This window comes from Hordeum vulgare, chromosome 5H, assembly GCF_904849725.1.
Source record: "Hordeum vulgare subsp. vulgare chromosome 5H, MorexV3_pseudomolecules_assembly, whole genome shotgun sequence".
Classification (NCBI taxonomy): Eukaryota; Viridiplantae; Streptophyta; class Magnoliopsida; order Poales; family Poaceae; genus Hordeum; species Hordeum vulgare.
The window spans coordinates 330,632,451-330,646,565 of NC_058522.1; the positions used below are offsets into that span (position 1 = coordinate 330,632,451).

At 44.8% G+C, this 14,115-nt stretch overlaps 1 pseudogene; it reads left to right on the plus strand.

Moving 5' to 3' along the window:
* Positions 1 to 11,321: 11,321 nt before the first annotated feature.
* On the plus strand, positions 11,322 to 13,872 carry LOC123396673 (annotated as a pseudogene).
* Positions 13,873 to 14,115: the final 243 nt, after the last annotated feature.

The window sequence follows — 14,115 nt, forward strand, 5'->3', positions numbered from 1 at the left end:
CCTTACCAAGTGCCACTTACCAAAGGCACTTCACTCCCCGGCAACGGCGCCAACCAATGACGGTGAGGGAGCGATGGGGCGCCCTGGCCTCCATTGCCACGGTCGTGACGGCGTCCGCATCCGCATACGTGCCCTTGTTGGTTGCTATTGTTGGATGCAGGGGGCGATGGTGTTGGTGGAGAGCTGCGGCCAGTGACCAGGGCATCGCTGGACTGCAGCCAAGCATTCTGCTCGGCGCGGTGTTACTCTAGAAGTAGGAAGGAGCGCACCTGAAGGAAGGATGGGAAGGGCACCTGCAACGTCACATGGGGAATGATGTAGTGCTACTGACGGTTCAGGCCGTGGAGGAGGTGGAAGACTTGGCACGTGTGAGTGACTGATGACCCACAAGTATAGGGGACCTATCGTAGTCCTTTCGATAAGTAAGAGTGTCGAACCCAACGGGGAGCAAAAGGATCTGACAAGTGGTTTTCAGCAAGGTAATATCTGCAAGCACTGAAATTATCGGTAACAAGTAGTGGTGTGGTGAGATGATTCATAGCAAGCAACAATTAACAAAAGTAGCAACGGTGCAGCAAAGTGGCCCAATCCCTTTTGTAGCAAGGAAAAAGCCTGGACAAAGTCTTATAGGAGGGAAAATGCTCCCAAGGACACGCGGGAATTTCTCTCATGCTAGTTTTCATCATGTTCATATGATTCGCGTTCGTTACTTCGATAGTTTGATATGTGTGTGGACCGGCGCTTGGGTACTGCCCTTACTTGGACAAGCATCCCACTTATGATTAACCCCTCTCGCAAGCATCCGCAACTACGAAAGAAGAATTAAGACAAAGTCTAACCATACCATTAAACTAGTGGATCCAAATCAGCCCCTTACGAAGCAACGCATAAACTAGGGTTTAAGCTTCTGTCACTCTAGCAACCCATCATCTACTTACTACTTCCCAATGCCTTCCTCTAGGCCCAAATAATGGTGAAGTGTTATGTAGTCAACATTCACATAACACCACTAGAGGAAAAATAACGTACGACACATCAAAATATCGAACGAATACCAAATTCACATGACTACTATTAGCATGACTTATCCCATATCCTCAGGAACAAAAGTAACTACTCACAAAGCATAATCATATTCATGACTAGAGAGTTACTGAGTAGCATCAAGGATCTGAACATGAACTCTTCCACCAAGTAATCCAACTAGCATCAACTACAAAGAGTAATTAGCACTACTAGCAACCTTGCAAGTACCAATCGGAGTCGTGAGACGGAGATTGGTTACAAGTGATGAACTAGGGTTTGGAGATGAGATGGTGTTGATGAAGATGTTGATGGTGGTGAGTCCCCTCCGACGAGAGGAGCGTGGTGATGACGATGGCGACGATTTCCCCCTCCGGGAGGGAAGTTTCCCCGGCATGATCGTCCTGCCGGAGCTCTAGATTGGTTCTGCTCAAGTTCCGCCTCGCAGCGGCGACGAATCGTCCGAAAAGCTCCCTTCTGATTTTTTTGCCGGACGAAACCCTTCGTATAGCAAAAGATGAGCGCCGGAGGGGCAACAGGGGGCCCACAAGCCCCCCAGGCCCGGACAGGGGGGTAGGTCGGGCCTGGCAGGCCTGTGGCCTCCAGGTGGCGCCCCTCTTGTACTTCTTCCGCCCAGTATTTTTTATATATTACCAAAAAATTCCAAATTGATTTTCATGGCTTTTGGAGTTGTGCAGAATAGGCATCTCAAACTTGCTCCTTTTTCAGGCCAGAATTCCAGCTGTCGGCATTCTCCCTCTTCATGTAAACCTTGCAAAATAAGAGAGAAAAGGCATAAGTATTGTACCTCGAAGTGTAATAACAGCCCAAAAGGCAATAAATATCAACATGAAAACATGATGCAAAATGGACGTATCACGCACTAGTATGAAGGATCCTTTCTGCATCTCATCGCTCCCCTGCCATGTCGCCGGCTGTGCATGTTCTCCCGTCGTTGCCTCGTTTCGACTGTCCTCGTCGCTGGTTGTCATCCTCGCTGGCCATCCTAGTCACTGGTCGGAGCCCTTGTTGTACGTAGCTCTCCATCCCCCATCGCCCATCGTAGCAAAAAAAGTGGTCACTAGTTAGTAACTTTTGCGATTGTCGGTTGAAGCAAAAAAGCAAAACGGTTGTAGCACCAGGTCGACACCGGTAATGCTTGAAGCTAAACGAGCCATGGTTGCCGTCTCGGCCGATTCGTCGCAAAAAACCTGTCTTGAATGGATGTAGCAAAAACTCTCGCCGGTCGTAGCAAAAATTGACAACTCTTGCAGCAAAAATGTCATCTCCGTCGTCATGGATCGTAGCTTTATCTTGTGCTGGTTGAAGCTTTTTTCATCTACAGTTGAAGCTTTTCTCACAACAGTTGCAACTTTTTTATCGAACAAATACACGGTTGAAACTTGTTTATCTCCGATTGAAGCTTTTTCTTTATAAGGTTGAAGCTTTTCTCATAAGGTTGCAACTTTTTCAGTTTGAGATTTGCCGGTTGAAGCTTTCCCTGTAGACGGTTGAAGCTTATTTTATCTTGGCTTGCATATTTTTCTTCAATGGTTCCAACCCTTCTATGTTATGCTTCTATTATCGCCTCGTCTGTCATGTGCCAACGCTCGCCGGTGGTTTCTACACAAAAGAGCATGTATCCCAGCACACCGCTCGTCCGTTTCTAGCACAAGGGCATGCATCAGTGCAGCATTGAACCTCGGTGCCGATGTAGCTCGTGTGCATCGTAGGTGAGATTTATTTGAGAAATTGAGAGAGGAAGGAGGAGGAGTTTGTTGTGGTCATTTATCCTCCCATGGCGGCTCGTCCTACAACAGCCGCCGGTGGTTGGCGTGCAGCGGCAGCACAGTCACAGTTCATCCCCTGGGGGTTCCTGGGAACAGGACAACTCAGCTTCAATGAGATGTATGGATAACAAACGAAGGGAGGAGGAAGAAGATAAGGCGGGGAAAAAAGAAAGGAAAGATAAAGGTGTTAGGGAACGTCGTATGGGAAACAAAAAAAATCCTACGCTCACCGAGATCAATCTAGGAGATGCACATCTACGAGAGGAGAGACTGAATCTACATACCCTTGTAGATCACTAAGAGGAAGCGTTAAAGAACGTGGTTTATGTAGTGGTACGTCTTCACGATCCTATCACGGTCCGTCCCACGAACTCCCGATCGAGCACCGAACGGACAGCACCTCTGCATCAGCACACGTGCAGCTTGATGACATCTCCGCCTCCTCGATCCAGCAAGCGAGGGTAGACTCGTAGATTAGTTCCCCGTTAGCGTGATGGCGTGGCGGTGGTGGTGGAGTAGCTGTCCCGGCAGGGCTTCTCCAAGCAATACCGAGAAAACTAGAGGAGGAGACGATCTAGAGGGAGAGGGAGGGGCTGCGTCGTGGTGTGTGTGTTGCAGCCCTCCCTCTCATCTCATATATAGGAGGAGAGGAGGGGTTGTCTCGGCCTAGGGTTCCCACTTTGGGGGCGGTCAAGGGGTGGGGCACGACGGCCCCTAGGGTGCCTTGCCACCCAAGGCAAGAGTGGTTGCCCCCGTTGTGGGCTTAGCCCCCATCTCCCGTCGCATGGGCCTTCGTGGGAGGGGCGGCTAGCCCACCAGGGGCTGGTGCGCCCCCTCTCAGAGCCCATGGGGCCCTCCGGGGCAGGTGGACCACCGAAACACTTCCGGCACTCCTGTCACAAAACCGGCATATTCCGGCCGGAACCTTTTCGGTCCTTGAATACCAACTTCCTATATATCAATCTTTACCTTCGGGTCATTTCGGAGCTCCTGGTGACGTCCGGGATCTCATCCAGGACTCTGAACAACTTTCGATTACCATCACACATAACTCATTAATACTAAATCGTCACCGAACCTTAAGTGTGCACACCCTGCGAGTTCGATAACTATGCGGACATGACCGAGACACTCTCTGGTCAATAACCAATAGCGGGTCCTGGATGTCCATATTGGCTCCTACATGTTCAACGAAGATCTTTATCGGTTGAACCACGATGTGAAGGATTCATTCAATCACGTATACAGTACCCTTTGTCCATCGGTATGTTACTTGCACGAGATTCGATCGTCAGTATCTCTATACCTAGTTCAATCTTGTTACCGGGAAGTCTCTTTACTCGTTCTGTAATACAAGATCTCGTGACTAACTATTTAGTCACATTTCTTGCAAGCTTGTTGTGATATTGTGTTACCGAGTGGGCCCTGAGATACCTCTTCGTCACACGGAGTAACAAATCTCAGTCTTGATCCATGCCAACTCAACAGACGCCCTCGGAGATACCTGTAGAGCACCTTTCTAGTCACCCAATTATGTTGCGATGTTTGATACACACAAGGTACTCCTCCGGTGTCAATGAGTTGCATGATCTCATGGTCATAGGAACATATATTTGACATGCAAAAAAACAATAGCAATAAACTGACACGATCATATGCTACATTCATAGTTTGGGTCTTGTCCATCACATCATTCTCCTAATAATGTGATCCCGTTATCAAATGACAACTCTTGTCTATGACAAGGAAATCTTGACCATCTTTGATCAACGAGCTAGTCCATTAGAGGCTCACTAGGGACATAGTGTTGTCTATGTACCCACACATGTATTTGAGTTTCCAATCAATACAATTCTAGCATGGACAATAAACGTTTATCATTAACAAGGAAATATAATAATAACCACTTTATTACTCCCTATAGGGCATATTTCCAACAAAAGGGACCGTGCGATTAAGTGGGATCTCACGTCACTGTTGGGACCGGCGCACATTTCGGCCGACGCTCCGGCTGGAAACATTTACCAAAAGGAAATGCTTTTCCCCCTTAAGAATAAAGAACTTTCTAGCGTTACCTGAAGTTCTTTTGGATTTGTTTTGAAGGAAAAATCAAGACCACCGGCGGAACCATTCTGCTGCTAACTCTGCACATTCAACATGTATCTGAGAACCACACATTCCACACTTGTAATCAAAATGTTTGCTTCTCCACAGTACATCGCCATCGCCAACGCTTTTCTTATACGCTCCCTTTTGTCGTAGTCTTAGGCAAAATTTACTTGATGAGTGAAAATATATCGAACGAGATAACGAGGTCACTTGGCTACTCATCAACGATTTAACCCTTCACATTTCTTCAAGGATAAAACTAAACCTTCCTTTCGGCCAACCGAAGCAAATTACTTCAGTGATACCCTTAATGACCTTGACCTTATGGAACTGACCCTTCTTGATCAACGTTTTACATGGTAACCTGGAACCCTAGGATAGGACAAATCAACCGAGCTTTCTTTGACTTAGCCTGGAATGACTCCTTTCCTAATACAACTCTTCTGTCACTAACCAACACGAACCCCTACTAGTCCAAATCAAAACCAAACTCCCATGCGCGAACCAATTCATATTCGAAGCGGGCAAGCCATCTTTCGACCATGTCAATGGATTGTTCAAAAAGCCTCGCCCACGAAGCTTGGCTCACGGGCCAACTCGACGGCCTCCCACACCGCGGCATTGAAAGACACAAGATGTACCCTAAAAATGGGCCTGCTTAAGAAAAATTATTCAACTCCTAGACATTCAAGAAGAAAACTGTCAACCCTCACTTGTAAAATCTTTTTTGTTTTGCAAAAACGATCAGATCTTTTGTAAGCGTTCATGGAAGTATTAAACATCTCAAACATAATGAAAATTACATTGAAATTCTGAGACCATCAAACTGGAATTTTGATCCTTCAAAAAACACTTCTTCTTCCGTACAACCCCCTTAAACACAAGGATGGCTGAGATTAAACGATACCCCTTCGTAACAAAGGGCAGGATGGTCTTTTTCCCCGTACCAACGTACGCGCGTCAGCCCGACGGGCGCTAGCTGACGAACTAGCGACGTACAGGAGCCCCGGAATGCGCGTCGTATCCGCGTCCACCCGGCGTGACGTGGCGTCTTCACGTCGGCCTGACCGCGGTCAATCCGTCGGTTCCCGAGGCTGCGCCATTAATCGCACGCTGCGTCGCCAGTTCGTCGTGTCGGTTCCCGAAGCCGCCGCCATTAACCACCGCGTCAGCGCCCCGTCGCCAGCTCGTCGCGTCGGTTCTGGAAGCGTCATTAATCGCCGCGTCAGCACCCCGTCGCCAGTTCGTCGCGTCGGTTCCCGATGCCGCGGATAGCCCGTTGGTTCGCCGGCTCCCAAGACGATGCCATTAATGGCGGCCGCATCGTCAGAGCCCCGTCGCATCGGTTTCTGACGCCGTCGCCGCTGGCTCGCTGGTTCGACGGCTCCTGAGGCGACGCGCATTCACTCCAGGGGAGTAACGCCGGACACCTACCCCGTCGCCTCCCCTTCCGTCGCTGCGCTATATATACCCAGCGTCCCGCGGCACGTCGGCACACCCGTCGCTCTCTCCTTCTCTCCCCTCCTCTCCGTCGTCCCACCGCTGCTCGCGACATTCTCTCCCCCTCTCCCCTGCTCTCCGTCGTCCCGTCGTCCCTCCCGATGATGGCTCATGCCGGCGACGGTGGCGCGTCGGAGAGCAACTGGCCCCAAAGCCTCGACAAGCCATTAACGGAGGAGCTCCACGGCTACGGCCTCCTCATCCCACCGGGGTGCCGCCTCGCAAAACCGTGAAGGATTTGCAAGGACAGCTACCCGACGCTGGACGACCCCGCTACGCCGGAGCAGCTCCGGATCCATCCCGGCGGCCGCCACAACATCCGCGGCCGCCACGCCTATTGGGTTGGAAAAAGCTACTACGACGTCATCAACCGTCACCGGCAGGCGGCGGCGGCGGCGGCGGGCAACGCTGGCGGCATCCCGCGTCGCCGTAGGGCGGCAATCCCCCACCCACTACCGGCGGTCCCGGCGATGGCCCCGGCGGTGGCCCCGCGGAGTACGAAGTGCCGCCGGAACAGTTCGTCCTCCGCGAGGACGGCGACACCGACGACTCGCCGGGGCTACTCGTCGTCATGCAGGCGTCTCAGGCGACGACGGCCGCGGCGCCGAGGTAAGAGGCAGAGATCGCGGCGGCAATCCACGCGGCCGCGGCACTGGCGGCAAACCCGGCACCTGTCGGCGACGACGACGACGACGTCGACTGGGATGGCCTCGCTAACAGCTCCGACGACGACGATGACGACGCGGACGGCAACGGCGCGGTGGACGGGCCCGCCTTCGTCTACCTGGACTCCGATTAGATTAGGGTTTAATTAGAATTTGGTAATGTTTAATTAAATTTTATTTTTAGTTTTTAAATTATGTTCGAATGTAATCGGAAACTATGAAATTTTATCTAAGTTTATTATGAATCTAAATTTAGTGTTATTATTATTATTTATTCGAAATATTTAAATTATTTACATAAGTTAAATATATATATATATATATTGTACAAAAATGGAAAAAAAACTAAAAATAAATAACTTATAATTTTTCTTAAACGATATAAACATTCTATAAAAACGTAAAAAATTTATATTGCATTCACGAAATTTACCTAACTTTTGCCGGCACCTGAGAATGCACATGCAATGATGCCACGCAAAAGTTCGACGAAATCAGAGACCAAACGCACCTTGCGTCACGTCCGCCATGGTTTTTGCCTGTTTTTGAATGGAAATTAAAAAAACAAGGATTGTCAGACAATTCTAAAATTTGACGTGCTGCCTTGTTACGTTCATTATGAAGCGTGGAAAAAAATGAAAAAGTTCATGAAGAAGACTTGCAAAATCGCATTGTAACACCCCTTCCGTCCATACCGACACCGATGGATTGCACATGAAGTACATGGATTGCGTTCATTAAATTTACTCAACTTTTGCGGGCACCTGAAAATGCACATGCAATGATGCCACATAAAAGTTCAACGAAATCGGAGACCAAACGCACGTTGCGTCACGTCCGGCATGGTTTTTGCCTGTTTTTGAATGGAAATTCAAAAAAAACACGGATTGTGAGAAAATTCTAAAATTTGACGTGCTGCCTTGTTACGTTCATTATGAAGCGTGTAAAAAAAATGAAAAAAATTCATGAAGGAGACTTGCAAGATCGCGTTGTAACACCCCTTCCGTCCATACCGACACCGATGGGTTGCACATGAAGTACATGGATGCATTCATAAAATTTACCCAACTTTTGCCGGCACCTCACAATGCACATGCAATGATGCCACGCAAAAGTTCGACGAAATCGGAGACTAAAAGCACGTTGTGTCACGTCCGGCATGTGTTTTTGCCTGTTTCTCAATGGAAATTCAAAACAAAAACACGGATTGTCAGAAAATTCTAAAATTTGACGTGTGGCCTTGTTACGTTCATTATGAACCATGGAAAAAATAAAAAAAAATCATGAAGGAGAGTTGCAAGATCGCGTTGTAACACCCCTTCCATCCATATCAACACCGATGGGTTGCACATGAAGTACATGGATGCATTCATGAAATTTACCCAACTTTTGCCAACACGTGAGAATGCACATGCAATGATGCCACGCAAAAGTTCGACAAAATCAGAGACCAAACGCACGTTGCGTCACGTCCGGCATGTGTTTTTGTCTGTTTTTTAATGGAAATTCAAAAAAAACACGGATTGTCAGAAAATTCCAAAATTTGACGTGCCGCCTTGTTACGTTCATTATGAAGCATGGAAAAAAAATTAAAAAAATCATGAAGGAGACTTGCAAGATCGCGTTGTAACACCCCTTCCGTCCATACCGACACCGATGGGTTGCACATGAAGTACATGGATGCATTCATGAAATTTACCCAACTTTTGCCGGCACCTGAGAATGCACATGCAATGATGCCACGCAAAAGTTCGACGAAATCGGAGACCAAACACACGTTGCGTCATGTCCGGCATGTGTTTTTGCCTGTTTTTGAATGGAATTTTAAAAAAAACACGGATTGTCAGAAAATTCTAAAATTTGACGTGCCGCCTTGTTACGTTCATTATGAAGCGTGGAAAAAAATGAAAAAATTTCATGAAGGAGACTTGCAAGATCGCGTTGTAACACCCCTTCCGTCCATACCGACACCGATGAGTTGCACATGAAGTACATGGATGCATTCATGAAATTTACCCAACTTTTGCCGACACCTGAGAATGCACATGCAATGATGCCACGCAAAAGTTCGACGAAATCGAAGACCAAACGCATGTTGCGTCACGTCCGGCATGTGTTTTTGCCTGTTTTTGAATTAAAATTCAAAATAAACATGGATTGTCAGAAAATTCTAAAATTAGACGTGCTGCCTTGTTACGTTCATTATGAAGCGTGGAAAAAAATGAAAAACTTTCATGAAGGAGACTTGCAAGATCGCGTGGTAACACCCCTTCCGTCCATACCGACACCGATATGTTCCACATGAAGTATATGGATGCATTCATGAAATGTACCCAACTTTTGCCGGCACCTGAGAACGCACATGCAATGATGTCACGCAGAAGTTCGACAAAATCGGAGACCAAACACACGTTGCGTCACGTATGGCATGTGTTTTTGCCTGTTTTTGAATGGAAATTCAAAGAAAAACACGGATTGTCAGAAAATTCTAAATTTTGACGTGCCGCCTTGTTACGTTCATTATTAATTGTGGAAAAAAATGAAAAAAATCATGAAGGAGACTTGCAAGATCGTGTTGTAACACCCCTTCCGTCCATACCGACACCGATGGGTTGCACATGAAGTACATGGATGCATTCATGAAATTTACCCAACTTTTGCCGGCAGTTGAGAATGCACATGCAATGATGCCATGCAAAAGTTCGACGTAATCGGAGACCAAACGCACGTTGTGTCACGTCCGGCATGTGTTTTTGCCTGTTTTCGAATGGAAATTCAAAAAAACACGGATTGTCAAAAAAAAATTAAAATTTGGTGTGCCGCCTTGTTGCTTTCATTATGAAGCGTGGAAAAAAATGAAAAAAAATTCATGATGGAGACTTGCAAGATCGCGTTGTAACACCCCTTCCGTCCATACCGACACCGATGGGTTGCACATGAAGTACATGGATGCATTCATGAAATTTACCCAACTCTTGCCGGCACCTGAGAATGCACATGCAATGATGCCACGCAAAAGTTCGACAAAATCGGAGACAAAACGCACGTCAAGTCCAGCATTTGTTTTTGTCTGTTTTTGAATGGAAATTCAAAACAAAAACACGGATTGTCAGAAAATTCTAAAATTTCACGTGCCGCCTTGTTACGTTCATTATGAAGCGTGGTAAAAAATGAAATTTTTTCATGAAGGAGACTTGCAAATTCATATGGAAATATTTGTTTTCCCATACACACAAATTCTGTTTTTAATATGAAAAAAATACAGCCGACGTCGTCATATTGTTTTCCCACGACGGCAAGATTAGCGACGTTGCATACCCTAGCCCTACATCGACGTGATCTCGCCGCCGCCGCGCCCCCGACGCCTCGCTCTGCACCCCCCTCCCCCGACGCCTAGCCCTACACCGACGTAATCTCGCCGCCTTCCAGCCCCGCCGCCCTCCATCCATCCCGACGTTGTGCCCATCACAACTTCGTCACCGCGACCGTCAACGTCCGTCCGCGCGTCGCCGCGGCCGTCACCGTCACCGTCCGTCCGCCATCGGCCTTGACCGTACGCCAGTGCGTCGCCGCGGCCTTCACCGTCCGTCCGTCCGTTCTTCCTTCATCGGCATTCTAATTGGGTAACTATGTTTATAACGTTTTCATGTTATTATTGAAATATCAAATAAGTTGCATCGTACGTGAAAAATTGTTTAAATTATGAAGGATGGATATCGACGGTGTGATTCCATGTTCTGTTGAGAAGTGGGTTAGTCTTGTTGATAAACTTTCAGCAAGTCAAAAATTTACGTTTTATGAAACGGATTTGCAAGGCATGTTACAAATGTCGTCCGTTAAGATGCGTGAATTTTTACTTCACTTTTTGATCCAAGGCTACAATCGCCATAACAAAAAAATCATGGTTCAAGAGTCAGCTGGTAGTAAAGGCCTTATTTCAATAGGGCATGATGATGCGTTATCTATTTTTGGGTTGAAAAATCAAGGAGTTGATGTAGTTGGTTTTCTTAGAACAGAAGGACAAAAAACTATGAAAAGAATACTAACTAATTTTGTGGACACAAAAAAGGGTAAGATCATGATTGATGATCTTATCAATAAAATTGTGAAGAATGAAAACACGGATGGTGACTTTGTCCGGATGACGTTTCTAGTTTTGTTGGGAACAGTAATCTCACGAGTCTCCCATGAATATATTCCGAAGGAATATTATGCCTTAGATAAGGACAAAAGGATGATAAGTAAGTTCAACTGGAACGAGTTTACTTTGAAGTTCTTTCTTTCGGAGATTGGAAAGGTTCTAGAGGATGGGCGTGTTAGGGAATGGCCACATGGAAACCTTGCCCTTTTGCAGGTATGTATTATTCGATTTATTACTCACGTATTGTTAGTCAAATATATATTATTTAAATTTATTTGGTGTATTGCAGTATACATATTGGGAGAAAGTACAACCAATTATAGTCTAAAATATGATCCGTTGTCACTTATGAGCCCCTTGATGAGGAACTGGACGGAACCTATCGCGGAGAAAAGAGACAAATACGACTATGATTATGGTCGTGGTGTTGGAATGGTAATCCATATTCTCTAAATTTATTTTTTAATGTTACATTTCCATGGTTCGACTTATTGTCTAAATTTGATGTATAATTATCGGTCTCTAATTATTGTTTTTGTAGATTGATGACAATATTACATATGAGTATAGGATGAAAAAAATCGCTCAAGAACAAGCTGAAAAAAATAAAAAATCAAGTACTAAAAAATCTACTGTTAGTGGAAAGAAGAAAGCGAGCAACACATCAGAGGCTTCTGCGAGCAATGTTATGGACCGCATTTGGCATGAGCTGAAGGAAATACGCAAGGAAATACGTCGCTTGCCAGAGTTATACGCACGGGTAACGACGCAACACATTTTTACTATGGTGCATAATGTATTTCATTGACTTAAATAACTCTTGTTAGTAAATATTTTTTTACAGCATGATTGAGAAAATGAACAAAACTGGTGTGTTCTATAGAACCGGTAACATGGAGGAAGAAGAAGAGAATCCATATGGTGACATTAATGAATCTACAAATGATGGTGCATTTGGTCATAAGGAGTTTGTTTATCAGTCTGATAAGGACTACTATCGCACACCTTCTCAAGGTAAAATTAATAAGCAAAAGGACGATGACGAAGGTAAGGTACCTTATTATTGCACTCGAGAATATCTGAATAGTTTCAAGGGTGATTGGAGTGATCCTATCGAAGTACCTGAGGTATCAGATGAGAAGGCGGTCACGTCTTTAGATACAAATGACATTTCATCACACGGATCGGGTCATTATAATGGAGTAGATGAGCAAGTGGAAAAGGGGATTGGCAAACGTAAACGCACTGCATCAAGAGCCATAAAGTCTCCTTTTGTTGTTGTTAAACCCATCAAGCGTGCAAAACGTTCTGCCAAAGCGAGTAAGATTGTTATGAATCAATATTGTTTTGGTAAAACAAAGTTTATTGTAGAGTTACGCTTACTAATTTTAATTTGTGATTTGCAGAACTGTTTAATAAAGTAGATGGTAAGAAAACTAGTGCTGACGTCGATGTGATAAAAGTGAGTGTTATGTTTTTATGCGCATGTGAGCGCTCAAAGAAACATAAAGCTACAGAAATTTTCAATGATGGTGTGATCGACGCTTTGACTGCAGAGAGAGCTTGTCAGATTCTGAACCGCCAATGGATAAGCGGCGATGTAAGTTATTTATATTTTTAACATTATATTTGACAACAAAGTGCAATCATTACATTTGTTATATTATTTTCAAGTTATGAATGCGTACTCATCTTTTTTGTTGGGGGAAGCTAAAGACGAACGTTACATAATACCTACTTGAAGGGTGAAGTGGCTTCTTGAATATAGAAAGGATAAGAATTTAAACGGTAATGAGTATGAAAAAGTGTCAAATTCTAATGAACCCGTAAATAGGTGTCTCAACGAGTATTTCAAAGCACCTAAGGTATGTTCTTGTGCTTGTAATGTATACAAATAATGCACTAGTATAACAAATGTTGCATTGATCTAGTTGATATTTTCTTTTTTTTCTTTATGCAGGCTTATATGACTCTCAACAAGGATAACGCTCATTGGGTTACGGTCGTCATGCATAAGGAAAAGAAAGAGTTCCAGGTTCTAGACTCGTTGATGGGAAAAGAACTTGACACTACAACTAGAGAACTCGTTGAGGACTTGGTAGGTTTTAATACATATTTGCATTGCGGAACCATCGTGTGTTTACATTATTTTTTGAAAGTTTCTTGCGTTTTATTGCTATTTTTAGAGAAGAGAAATCAGAGCGGATATTGCAGAAGCAAATGCAACCAGATATGTGCAGTATCCGGATGTATCCACATGGCCTATTAAAACCTACGACATGCCTCAACAAGAAGATGGGTGAGTATGTAGTTAAATATAACGTTGATGTATTATATGTGTGTGATGCATAATTATTTATTGTTAATTACATGCATCAGGAACTCATGTGGATTATTTGTTCTTCATTGCTTTAAAAATTGGAATGGCGATACATGGGATCGATCTTTTTCAGAGGTACAAAACTAATATTAGTACTCTTTACTATGAACACTTATAGTGGACTAAAATGATTTGAGTGTTGTTTTGCAGAGATCAATTGATGATGCGAGGGAGCTAATGATAGCGCAAATTATTTTTTCTTTGAAGAACACACTTGGGGAAATTAAAGACAAAGTTATTAGGATTGCAAGAAGAAAGAAATAGATGACATCAGAGAAGATTCATGCGTGTTTGAGTTTACTACGAGACTAGATTATTTTATCATATTTTGTGTTTAAAGATTTTATACGTAATAGTAATTATATAGTTATAGTAATATATAAATATTACGTTGTTGTTGAAAATTCTATCAACTGTGCTATGTTGTCGGTGCATGCAGTCGGTGCGACGTCGGCGCATGCCGTCGTCACGACGTTTTTTTGAACGAACGAATGAACGTGGTCAACT